Below are 13,058 nucleotides of genomic sequence, written 5' to 3' on the forward strand. Positions count from 1 at the left end.
CCCTTTCGGTTAATAATAATTTCATGCCCTTTAGAGAGACACAAAATACCTCTCTCACCAATTCCTGACCTTTTAATCTGTTCTGCAGGAGTCTCTTGTTAATCAAGTAACTGCGACCAGTTTTGGCAGAAACAAAATTATGTGCCCTCAGGTCAACTTTGTTTTACTTCCGAAAAGCAATAGTTCACTAAAGTTTGGAGGAAATGCTTTTAATTATTCATGCATCCAAAGGCCCTGCCAAAATGAAAATCAATGTTGTAAAAAAAAAAAAAAGAGAAAAAACAGGATGGGGGAGGGGCCTGGCTGACAAAAGAACAACAAGAGCTGCCAATGCTGCGGATGGAAAATATGCAAACAAAACCAAAACGTTGATAAAGTCACTTATGAAGTCTGTTTTCCTCTTGCTCTTAATCCATTGGTGACAACCTGTTGCTTAAATGATGTGGTGCAGAGGCCACAGCAATGGACCCTGCGGAGCGGAACGGAGAAAAATCTTGAAAGCTTTGCAGTTTTTTTTTTTTTATGATGCCAGCAGCAAAAAACACACACCTGAGGTTGTTTTGGTCCCCTTGTCTGTGGAGGGGGCGAAAGCTGCTTGGTCCTTGCTCAACTGAACTGTGTGTGTAATCGCTGTGGCACCAAGGCCGGTGTTGGGTGTTCTGGTGCTGGCCCGCGGCTCGCAGCCCCGCCCTGGACCGCCTGTTACACATCGCCTGGGTGGCAGTGAACGGCTCTCGACGGCGAACAGAAATGGACCTGACTGATGGGTGTGCTTCACACTGCCCAGACCAACCGGCAGAAAACCAGCCAGACAGAAGCAGGACTGTGTCTTGGCAGATGTGTGTGTGTGTGTGTGTGTGTCCGCATGTATGTGTGTACATGCCCATGGGCTGTCCCTAATGTGAACTGTGTGTGTTGTAAAGGACGGAAGCTGTGAATTTAATCTTTTTCAATGCATGTGTGCATTTGTGTGTGATAGTCTAAGCACGTGTGTGTGTGCGCACACATCTCTGGTGTGAATTTGTATTTCTGTGTGTGTGTGTGTGTGTGTGTATGCATGCGCACGAATACACATGCACCTGTCTGCCTCTGGATGTGTGAGTCTGGACAGGAGCTGTGCTGTCCTGTTTTGCTGTGACACACAGGACCTGACGGTGTCCTGGGGCTCTAGTGACCTTCCCCTGTATGGAGAGATCGAGCTTATGGACACTTAAACCTCCTGTCTTCGTACTACCTTACTGGTGGTAACTTCTGTCTAATAGTTCATGTCAAGTACAATTTAAGCTTCTGTGTGTTGTTTTGATGGGTGGAAAATGTTATTACAATGCAGTCATGCAATTCTACAACAGCATAATACAATAGTTAACAACCACTGTCCTCTCTGTATTAAAATCATTTTCATATATTTCACCTACTTTGAACAAAACCCCTCATTCTATCTAATGTTCTGCTGCGTGACACCACAGGTACTCTGCGTTCTTTTCCTGCATTTACATTTTACCCTCACGATAGAAAATGATGAATTAGCCAGTAACTTTGGTGCAACAACTGCAAATTCTTTGCTCGCACGCACTTGCTGCGCAGCCCGTACTCAGTCTGCCTGCCCTGACTGACCCACCCCCGAGTATAATGGAACCACCGCCTTGGAAAATGTCTGCCCTCCTCCGGCGCAGTCGAGGGCAGCCGCCTGCAGATGGGGCTGTTGTGCTTCACCGGGGGAGAAAATGACCTCCGGCGGTAACCCCACCCGCCTCACCAACCCCCACCGCTGCCAATCCGAGCAGATTCAATCAGGTACGCTTCCCAGATCGAGTTCATCCTGTCGGAAAGGTTCGCCTCTCGAAGCAGATGTGTAGAAAAAAGTGGGGTGGCTCCTTTAAAGCCATTTGGGGGGGATGCACGCTGCGTGGAGGACAAACATGTCCTATGCCCACGGAGCAAAGACTGTATATAACTGTTTGTTTTTGACACGCCGTGGTCGTTCTGTGAAAAGGTCCTATTAATAGCAGATAAAAACACACTCCCAACTGTTCCCTTAATAACGGATTTGACATTAGCGGAGCGTCTGCTATTTGAGTGCTGAGATTTTGAATGTTAGGCATCTGTCTTATCAAGTGGTATTTTTGTTTTACCGAACATGCATGCCAGAAAGCTCAGACCATGTTAAAGAATTAAATATACACGTATGTATGTATAACTAGTCGCTACAAATATGTGGAAAGACAGGAAATGTTTAGACTGTATCAAGGATTTAAGTGCACAAGCTCTGAAATATGTGCGCAGAAAAGGCTGCAGCTTGGAGACGAGCTAACCCCACTAGCTAGGTTAACTGGTTCAGACCACAACCAGTGCTATTCAAACTAACCAGTAGGCGAAGCTCAACTTTACAAAACTGCGCTTTTCGTAATAGGTTTTATGTGCACTGCGTGAAACGTATGGTGTTTTCATTTTGCTTTTATCCCTTGTTTAGTCCCTCACGTTGTTTGCAGCTAGACGGGGACAACCCTAACCCTAATGGCAGTGTCAACCATTATGCCCATGGTCTCAACGTTGTGCAGGCTCTGGGTGGACACGTGGGGCTTTGTCTCGTAAGACGCGTGCGGTTGCGTAGACGTTGCCATGGTGATAACGTTCCATCCGAGGAAGCTGGTGTGTTCATATAAACTTTAAAAATTTGGAGTTGTTATGTATGAACGTATGTTTGGTTTTCACTCTTCAAACACGACTACCTCCGTTCTGATTACTGTTCTTACACACGTGAGTCATTTCTGGTACTCGGAGATTAAACACGCGGGATGAAAGCAGTATTTGAAAATCTCCGCCAGTTGCTTGTTAACCAGTCACGTTAATCTCTGCCCACTGAAGGCAGAATTAACGTAATTGGTGAGCAGCCAACCAATTACGTTCATTCAGCCTCCGAGGCTGCTCCGCCTTCAGAACAGTGATGGGAATTGTGGCTCTTTGAAGGGAGCCGGGTCATTTGACTCCGTTCAAAAAATGGCTCTTCGTTTTCTTTTCAGATAGCAGGAGGTACAGGGTAAAATATGACAGCTTTGATATTAATATCAAAGATAAATTATGCAAATTTTGCACCCTTGCCTTAAATGTAGGAGTAATTCAAATAGCACTTAAACGAGAAAAATATATTTATTTAAAAGTATTCAAATTGCCAAGTATATTTTAATAAGAATAGTTAAACCAAAATAAATAACTGCAAACTGGGCCTACATTTCAGACATTAAAACACCAAAAAGAAACATAAAAACAATTTAGTAAAACTTACTACATTACATTTTCTAGCACTGCCCAACTTTCTGTTTGTAGCTCCTTACGGCTCTCTCTCGCACACGTGCTCGCGTGTGCGAGGAGGACGATACTGAAAGTGTTTTCGGATTTTAATTTCAACAATAAACAGTTCTCACTATGACTGACTCCCTCTAATGATGCGAGGCAGAGTGGGTAGATTACAGCGAATATGAACTAGAAATAAATACATTAAAACGGCTCCCAGAAGTGCAAGTCCATTCCTTTGGTTCATTTTAAAGACCCATTCAATAGAATCGGATCCTTCGCGAACGATTTGTCACCAGTCATGCGTTTGCACATTGGTGAGAGACGTTCTGTGCTCAGTAGCGCCCCCTGTTGTCCATTACAACAGCCCATCAGTGTTCACTTTAAAAATGTTGGCGAAAAAATCTGTTGCTTTTGCAAGAGGTCATGAGTGACCCAAATAACTAAAGTGAACACGCTCTGGTCTGCATGAAAAAAGCGGATCTGATTGTGAAAGTCTGATGTTCATGGCCAGGTGTCTGATCCGTGTCCACGTCCCCTTTAAGCTGATTTTATGGGGCATGTGTGCCATTCTTTTGGTGTTTCGTGATTGGGTGGTGAACATGGGAGGAAGTCATAGTCCTGACCTGGACCCTGTAGTTTTTTTGCTATAGTTATATTAGCAGGAGCAGGATAGGAAGTTTTCTGCTAAGCTACAAATGAGTTTGTGTTGAGGTCAGTGTTATGCTACTTTTATCATTCATGGGGCACGTGAGTGTGTGCATGTGTACATGTACATGTGTGTGAGAGAGACAGAAACAGCAGTGTGTCTGTGGGTAGGAGAGTGAAAAGAGAAGATGGAGGGAAGCCTAGGAATATTGAATGAAAAGGAAAAAAAAAGCTTTTGGCTTGAAGCATAGCCTGTCATTCCAACTGACACCATGACGATGTGTTTCCCTTCCTCCTGCACGCTTCTGAGAAGTCTTCACTTTGAAAGTGGAACCCCGCCAGAAAGCATCACATCTGGGAATGCGGGGAACGTCCAGCTCCAGAGTTGTGCTGTGATCTGTATTGACTAAGAGACTTACATAACTCCCGTCCATTGGGAAGGAGGATGCAGATCTAAAATAGAACTGTCACAAAGAGTGAAGCGCAGAAGTCTACGCGGCTAACGCCAGGTGAGTCATCCCGAAGGGTAGCAGGAGGAGACTTGATCAGGAGCTGCCTCTCGTCCTCTCCGTTTGTCCTCTCGTCCATTTGTCCTCTCATCCTCTCCTCTTGTTCGTTCGTCCTCTCATTCTCTCCTCTCGTCCTCTTGTGTATGTGCTCTTGCATATAACCGTCAACAGCGAATACGTTTGACACAGCATCATAAGTGCAGGGAGACCGTGGTACATGTCGTTAGTAATGGAGAAGGTTGAAGCCTCCTCCAAGTCTTCCCAAATTTGATCAGAAAGGTGCATTTCTGATGTTCATATCTACTGACCTAGTGGTAGTGAAATGGGAGTTTAGAAATCCTTATCTGCTGGTAAAGTCTAGTTATTTGTTACTGTGTTGCCAAGTCAATTACTCGGTTCATAGACACTATAGTAATCTGTAGATGGGGTGCCATTTTTGTCTGTCTGTTGTTAGGAACCTTTGTCTGGCTTTGTATCCACGGGGCATGATGGACAGCTGGCTGGACCGAGTTGGCGTCATTATGCCAGATAAGTGTGTGTGGCCCGCTGCCCTGACCTGATTGAATGGCCTCGCTGTGCAGCGTGAGGTAAGATGGCATGAGCTCCCCCCACTCCCCCAACCCACACGCAAATGGGCCACTCCCCCAACCCACACGCACACGGGCCACTTCCCCAACCCACACTCGAAGAGCCACTCCCCCAACCCACATGCAAACGGGCCACTACCCAACCCACACACGAAGAGCCACTCCCCCAACCCACATGCAAACAGGCCACTCCCCCAACTCATACTCCAGCGGGCCACTCCCCCAACCCACACTTGAAAAGCCACTTCCCCAACTCACAGGCAAACGGGCCACTCCCCCAACCCACAGGCAAACGGGCCACTCCCCCAACCCACACGTGCCACTTACCCAACCCACACTCAAACGGGCCACTCCCCCTACCCACACTCAAATGGGCCACTCCCCCAACCCACACTCAAACGGGCCACTCCCCCAACCCACACTCAAACGGGCCACTCCCCCAACCCACACTCAAACGGGCCACTCCCCCAACCCACACTCAAATGGGCCACTCCCCCAACCCACATTTGAAAAGCCACTTCCCCAACCCACATGCAAAGGGCGAGTCCCCCAACCCACTTGCAAAGGACCACTCCACAAACCCCCCCTTCAAATGGGCCACTCTCCGAACCCACACTCAAACAAGCCACTCCCCCAACCCACACTCAAACGAGACACTTCCCCAATCCACACGCAAACGGGTCACTTTCCCAACCCACATTCAAACAGACCACTCCCCCAACCCACACGCAAATGGTCCACTCCCCAAATCCACACGCAAACGGGCCACTTCCCCAACCAACACGCAAACGGGTCACTCCCCAAATCCACACGCAAACGGGCCACTTCCCCAACCCACACGCAAACGGGTCACTCCCCAAATCCACACGCAAACGGTCCACTCCCCCAACCCACACGCAAACGGTCCACTCCCCCAACCCACAGGCAAACGGGCCACTCCCCCAACCCACAGGCAAACGGGCCACTTCCCCAACACACACGCAAACGGGTCACTCCCCAAATCCACACGCAAACGGTCCACTCCCCAAATCCACACGCAAACGGTCCACTCCCCCAACCCACACGCAAACGGTCCACTCCCCCAACCCACAGGCAAACGGTCCACTCCCCCAACCCACAGGCAAACGGGCCACTTCCCCAACACACACTCAAACAGGCCACTTCCCCAACCCACACTCAAAGAGCCACTCCCCCAACCCTCACATAAACATTCTGTTACGGCCTGTCTAGGCGTGAGGACCGTAACAGTGGTGTATGTGAACAGCAGTGCGAATGTTAGTGATGATGGGACAACAGGAGTGGGTGGTTAAAGGTGTATTATACAGAAATTGTAATTTACAAGATATATACATACACGTAACTGGTCTCAGCTTCAGGAGTGGCCCAGGCCAACATAACAAACAGAACTGAACTATAAAATAAACCAAACACTAATTACTCTAACAGAAATCAAACATACAATACTACCCTAACTCCCTAACAAAAAACCATACAAACAAACCCAAATCCCAAAACAAAATGGCAGCCACTCCCTACTTACCAGAACACCAACAACACGTAGAATATTTACAAAATGTACAACCGGCAGACAATCCAACAGGGGCAAAGGCAAAAAGCATAAACAAGTTCAAAGCAGTCAAAAACCAGAGTGAACTGAACTGAACTATAAAATAAACCAAACACTAATTACTCTAACAGAAATCAAACATACAATACTACCCTAACTCCCTAACAAAAAACCATACAAACAAACCCAAATCCCAAAACAAAATGGCAGCCACTCCCTACTTACCAGAACACCAACAACACGTAGAATATTTACAAAATGTACAACCGGCAGACAATCCAACAGGGGCAAAGGCAAAAAGCATAAACAAGTTCAAAGCAGTCAAAAACCAGAGTTCTAAGATGAGGTACAAATGCAGAATACTAATAACTAACCACCAACACCACCAAGGAGCAAAATGTCTCGCTGGGAGGCACCGGGAAGGGCCTTATATAGTGCAGGGTGAAATGGAGTCTGGAGCGGAGTCTGGAGCGGAGTCTGGAGCGGAGTAGACAGCAAACACAATACAACACTATCATAGGACATAACAAAGCCAATCCCCTAACCCACACACAAACTAACCACTCCCCCAACCCACACACAAACAGGCCACTCCCCCAACCCACAGGCAAACGGGCCACTCCCCCAACCCACATGCAAAGGGCCACTCCCCCAATCTACACACAAATGGGCCACTCCCCCAACCCACATGCAAAGGGCCACTCCCCCAATCTACACACAAATGGGCCACTCCCCCAACCCTTACATAAACAAGCCACTCTCCCAACCCACACACCAACGAACCACTCCCCCAATCCACACTCAAATTAACCACTATCCCAAACCATATACAAACAGGCACTCCCCCAACCCACACGCAAACATGTCACTCCCCCAACCCACACGCAAAGGAGTCACTCTCCCAACCCACACGCATATCAGCTACTCCCCCAACCCACACTCAAACATGCCCTGAAGTCGGCGTGCACAATCCCACGCTTGCCGAGATAACTGACCGAAGCACGCCCACGTTCTGGTAAGTAGAAACACTCTTACATAATTCACCCTGCACACACACACACACACACACACATTCATGTGCAAGTCCACGCTATGCTTCCTCTACAAAGCTACACTCTTTTCCTCCCTCTTGACATGTAAGCACACAGCTCACTCACGGAGGCTGAAATGCCTCCAAGATGAAACTAGATATGTGTTCCAGATAATCTCAGGGTAACAGGCCTGAAGGGTCTCTATCAAACCAGATCAGCATAAAAGAAAAATCACCCTCACAGACCAGCTAGCTTCTTACATTTAACTTGCATGAATACAGCTCAGAGCGGTTTTGTTTTTTTATTTTTTTTAATTGAAACGTCTCAAAGAGAAACAAACTGATCGGGAAAATGCGTTTAGTTCTACAGCATACACAATATATTGCACAGCGGTTATTTTTAATCCTGTTTCACAGGGCAGTGCTGACATTTTGACAAATAATCTCTTTACCTTTGATTTCTATCAGGCAATTGTATTGCATTCCTTAGGCTGATTAGAAATGTATTTCACAGCTATGTGAAATGCTGTCATGGCCACATCGTTAGTTAGCGGCTCCTGAAAATCAGTCGTGTAAATTAGACAAACTACAAAACCATACTGGGAAGAAGCAGTTGAGCGATCTGCATCACGCATCAACGTGACAACAGGACTACAGGTTTATCCTGAAATCTGGCAATCTCAATCTGCACAGAAGCTTGGAATTGATGGACGACCCCTTGATAAACCAGCCAGAAATGCTCAGTACTCTTCTGCTGCTGATGTCACGTGTCCATAAATACTGCATCTGATACCATGTTCACAAATTTTACCATCTTGTTAACGTCAGTGAGGTTTGAGTGAGTCAACAAAATGAATCTTTCAAACGCCGGCCATTTGTCCTGCTGCTAGAGCTGCCATGAACTATACAGATCAGTGAAGAGCTGAAGTTTTTCATGCTTCGCAACACTATGGAAGATCAACGCGGCTTTGCCGACTTGGTTTTGTATCATGAGCATGCATGCGGATGATTGTGTTCCAAACCCTTATATTTACTCGATGGCATGTTATTGCAATAAAATTGAGCTTTGTGTTTCAGAGGTAACGGATATGAAACATGAGACTGTGGAATATGGCAGTGCATGACTATGGCACTAGAGGTCCATGTGCCATCTCGACTACCGCCTGCATGGCCCTCTGTAGGCTTATGACGCTGAATTAGAAATCACAGCCTGACAACAGTTCACCAGCAGTAATTGCAAAACTCTCTCTAGAGTCCAACGCTTTACGCTGCCATTGATATTCCAGCGCCTCTTCCAATAGCAAATAAATATCAACACGTGGGAATGAAAAAAACAACAGAACAGAACATACTCACATGCTAAGAAGCAACCCGAGAGGAACTTGATAGATTCTCAATTATGTTGAGGGAGCAATTCTGGCAAGCAGAGTTTTGACAACACGAGACCCTTATCCGGCAAAAACACTTCATCAGTTATTCCTCTCCTAGTTGAAAACGCATATCTGAATGCTTTGGGCTCCATTTTGCTCTCACCAGCCTAATGACTGTAGATTCCTGCATCAGCTATCATGTTCTATCACAGATATTGACTTCTCCCTCAAAGCAACACACCATAATGGTATAAAGATTATTGCATGGTAGTTTAATAACAATAGGTTATGGCTCACTGTTTCTTCAATTCTATCAGCGAGGGGAGAGGTGCCATGCTGACTGAGTAACAGGGATGGAATCCATTTGTTGAGCATGTTGTTTTTATTTTGTTATAAGAGTTTAAACAGCCTACCAAACAACAACAGGAAAAACAACCCCATCATTTAAAATGCCGTTCCGTACTGTGAAGAGAAGTTTGGAAGAACAAATTCAACATTCTTCAGGCGGTCCAGCTGGTAGGAAAAGAAAGGCAAAAAAGAATATGAAAGGAAACCCTTAAAACAAATAACAAGAAACCTAAATGTGGTCACATAACAGGGGCTTCAGGAAGTGCATTTCTTCGTAATGTCTGAGAGCCGCAGCAGAACTGATGTAGAAATGTTCTGAGGATGCCTTCATTAATGTAAATACTCTGAGCAATGTTTGAGCATGAGTGAGGTTTCTCTTTTCTAACAAGTTTTATGTGAAATGAAATAGTGACTGTGAAGTACAGAAGGTAATTTGAAATTCATTTAGATTTAAAGTCTTCTTTGATAAGATGGTGTTTACATCAGTGCTGGGCGATTCATATAGGAATCTAAGGTTTTTGTAATGCACAAGGTCCCATATTTAAAGGACCAAAAGTGTCTGTAATGAGCAGTAAGATTATATTCGTTGTAATGATCTTAATGATGGTTAATTATCAGCTGCCTGAAATGTTTGACGTGTTGAATTAGAACACATGCAGGGTATATTATATGTAATATTGAGGTACTCCTTGCTTTGAGAACCTTTCTTCTATCAATCTGGTAGTGAAATTTCCTCTCATTGGGGTTAGAGTGTCTAACTTAGATACTGACTTTATTCTGCTCTGTCCATTACATACAATTGATTCTTAGACTTTTTGTCAAAATGGATCAATACTGGAGCGTTCAGAATATCTTCTGCAGTGGTCCAATGATTTTTAACTGCAACATTCCAATTCTATTACCAGCAGGCTCTACAGCAAGACAAAATGGCCAGAATTAACTTCCAGAGATTCTTTCACATTTTGTTCACTCGGGAGGTAATAGTGGAGGGATGTTATAATACTGTAAAAGATAAAAGCTGTCTGTTTCATTTGATATTATTAGAAGAAAATTTAGTTCTGTAGAAGGTAACAGAGCTAGCTAATGTTACCTCTGATTTCCAGTGACGGCGATTTGTAATTAGACGAAACCCAGTTGCAGAACATCGTAGACACATTAACTGAGTTTTGAGGGTGCTAGCTGTGCTAGTTAACCTACAGGGGATGAAACGTCCATAATGGTAAATACACAAGTCTTCACATCTGCGTAGTTAGCCTAACTTGGATTTCTATTATAAGCTAGCTAGCTAGCCTAGCAGATTTGTGGCTATGTTTTGTGGTTGGATGATAGATAGGGTTGCCACCTGTCCCGGTTTTCCCGGGCTGTCCCGGTTTTCCTTCTTTTTAATATTCAGTCCTGGCAAAAAAAAAAAAATCATTGAATTTCCCGGTTTTCACTAGGTTAGTTCAAATGACTATTTAGACTGTTTCTGCACACTTAAAATCCATCTTTTTTTCTCGCTGTGTCCATTTTACACCCCCCCCCCCCCCCCCCCCCCGTAACATTTTACGTTCGCCACAACCCCCCCCCCGTCAACAATTTCCGTTCGCGTATGACAGAGTGTCCTTGTTTTTTGTCAGACCTAGGTGGCAACCCTAATGATAGACTGAAACAGTATAAGTGTGCTGTGATGTTTAATTCCTTTCCACAGTACTGAGCTTCTGCTGGTGGCACTGAGTGGTGGAACAGACGAAACGGAACCTAAACAGATGCTTCAGAGCCCAGCAGGCACTGTCCTTAAGGGGATCAAAGAGGGACTGCACCCACCCCCCGATACTTAAATTTTGTGCAATATGCTGTGAAACCAGGTGTGTGTTTGTGTGGTCCAAGCAGGTGGAGGCAGTCACCGCAAGCCCGATTGCAGCAAACACAATTTAGCCAAACAGAGAGTTGTTTCTGTTTCCCCCAAACACTCACTGTTCTCTAATGCAAACACAGCCAGTGATACACACCACCACCCTGGAGTTTAGCATTTTTTTTCTTTTTCTACTCTTTTTTTTGTTCTGTCTCAACAAATGTCTTCTTGTCTGTGCTGCAAGTCCCTTTATTGGTGTTGCTGTAACCTCCAGCAGAAAAGCATTCATCAGATGCTCTGAGTTTACCTCAAACCTGCAAGGTGTCCACCACACGTTCAGCTGGGAGGGGCTTTTTAAAATTTCATACACAGCTTTAAGAAAATAGTATGCGATTATTTATTAATGGCTGGGCCAACCAGCCAACCTTACCCCCTGTTGGACAGGCCCCACCGCACATGTGAGCGCACACAGCCCATCCCAGCAGATCGATTGCTCCACAAGCAAAAGGGGAAATACAAAGGACCTTTTATTTGGAGTGGGATGCCACGACAAATTCTGTCCTACAGGACCCGGCAGACCGGTCAGGTGGACAGTGGATCCAGATGCAATTTTCCAAATGCCAGCAACCAGCAGTCATTCTCTTGGAGGACCAACTTTGTGGTGTTCCCAGATGGTGGTGGTCATTATAGGTACCACACTGCTGCGATCACCTCTCCCAGCGCTCCATGGTGTGTGAAGACACTTCACTGGTGCCTTCCTCACCCAGCGTCATCACGGGTGTCGCCAAGAGGTCGTGTGCAACGCTTGCTCACGTGCTGGCTGGGAGGAATCGCTTTAATGCAGCAAATAGATGCGGGATCGATCCGGTCAGCTAGACGGCAGAGTGGATTTCTAACACGGATCTGCGGTAATAAAGGCCCTGTGGGCAAGGAGACCTGGTGATCGAGCCAGAGGAAGAGAGACGGATTGTTATTGGGTCGCCTGACATCGATTTTATGTACCTGGCTATTTACGGGGAGAAAAGAAATACAATTATTGTCTTGCGGGCAAAAGCGGTATTTCTCGCCATTAAGTGGCTCTTGCTTTTAACTGTTTCTGTGCCAATAATTGGATATTGTGGGCCAAAGCCATCTGTTGGGTGACAGTGTGGGTATTGGAACATTTGAGGCTTATTGAGAAACTTAATGTGCCGTTACAAGATGAATTAGATCAATGCACTGTGGAGAATTTCTCTTCTCAGAATAGAACAACTTTGAGAAGATCGTGGCAGATTTCAATGCACTGTACCATCTGAGGACCATTATTGATTAAAAGGTTGGTTTAGTTTTTCAAAAGAAAAATGCTAATATGAATGATGTCAGAAAAAGATCTCTGGTAAGGAGTGTTTAAAATATATACTATTTATGTTTTTAACTTGGATCTGGGATCAATAAATATACTTTCATGTGAAGCACAAGTTAGAGACTTATTTTGGATTGAAAAAATGTACCCCAAACCTTCTATTGCAAAACAGAGCTTGAAAAAATTTTGTTTATTAAAGGTTTTGCATTTCTCCATATACTGATAACATTTGAGAATAGCTGATGGCACATCTTTAATTAGTTCCAAAACAATGAGACAATAATTCTAAAGGTTATCCTGTTGGTTTTGTTTAAAAGAAATAAACCCAGTTATTGAAGAGGAAAAGGGACCTGAGGTACTCACGTGTGTCCTTGTTTTAAGTCCCATGGAGATAAAACCCTTTTAGCCTTAAAGAAAAACAACAAACATCATAATACACAATCATGTCAAATTTAATTAGTCTTTTTGCCTAGCGTAACATTTTGATTCAACATAATGAATGAACTCAGAAAATGATAGTGATTGTGGAAAA

The 13,058-nt window shown here is 45.0% G+C and overlaps 1 long non-coding RNA gene across 2 annotated transcripts; it reads left to right on the top strand.

Moving 5' to 3' along the window:
* Nucleotides 1–1,707: 1,707 nt before the first annotated feature.
* LOC143516420 (uncharacterized) lies at nt 1,708–12,776 on the top strand. 2 transcript variants are annotated; one of them, XR_013131674.1, is made up of 4 exons: nt 1,708–1,794; nt 4,253–4,448; nt 4,903–5,035; nt 11,041–12,776. It is a non-coding gene; the product is annotated as an uncharacterized LOC143516420 (long non-coding RNA). The 2 variants fall into 2 exon arrangements; XR_013131673.1 differs by lacking the exon at nt 1,708–1,794 and adding an exon at nt 2,492–2,757.
* Nucleotides 12,777–13,058: the final 282 nt, after the last annotated feature.

Source organism: Brachyhypopomus gauderio, chromosome 1 (assembly GCF_052324685.1).
Source record: "Brachyhypopomus gauderio isolate BG-103 chromosome 1, BGAUD_0.2, whole genome shotgun sequence".
In the NCBI taxonomy this organism is placed as follows: Eukaryota; Metazoa; Chordata; class Actinopteri; order Gymnotiformes; family Hypopomidae; genus Brachyhypopomus; species Brachyhypopomus gauderio.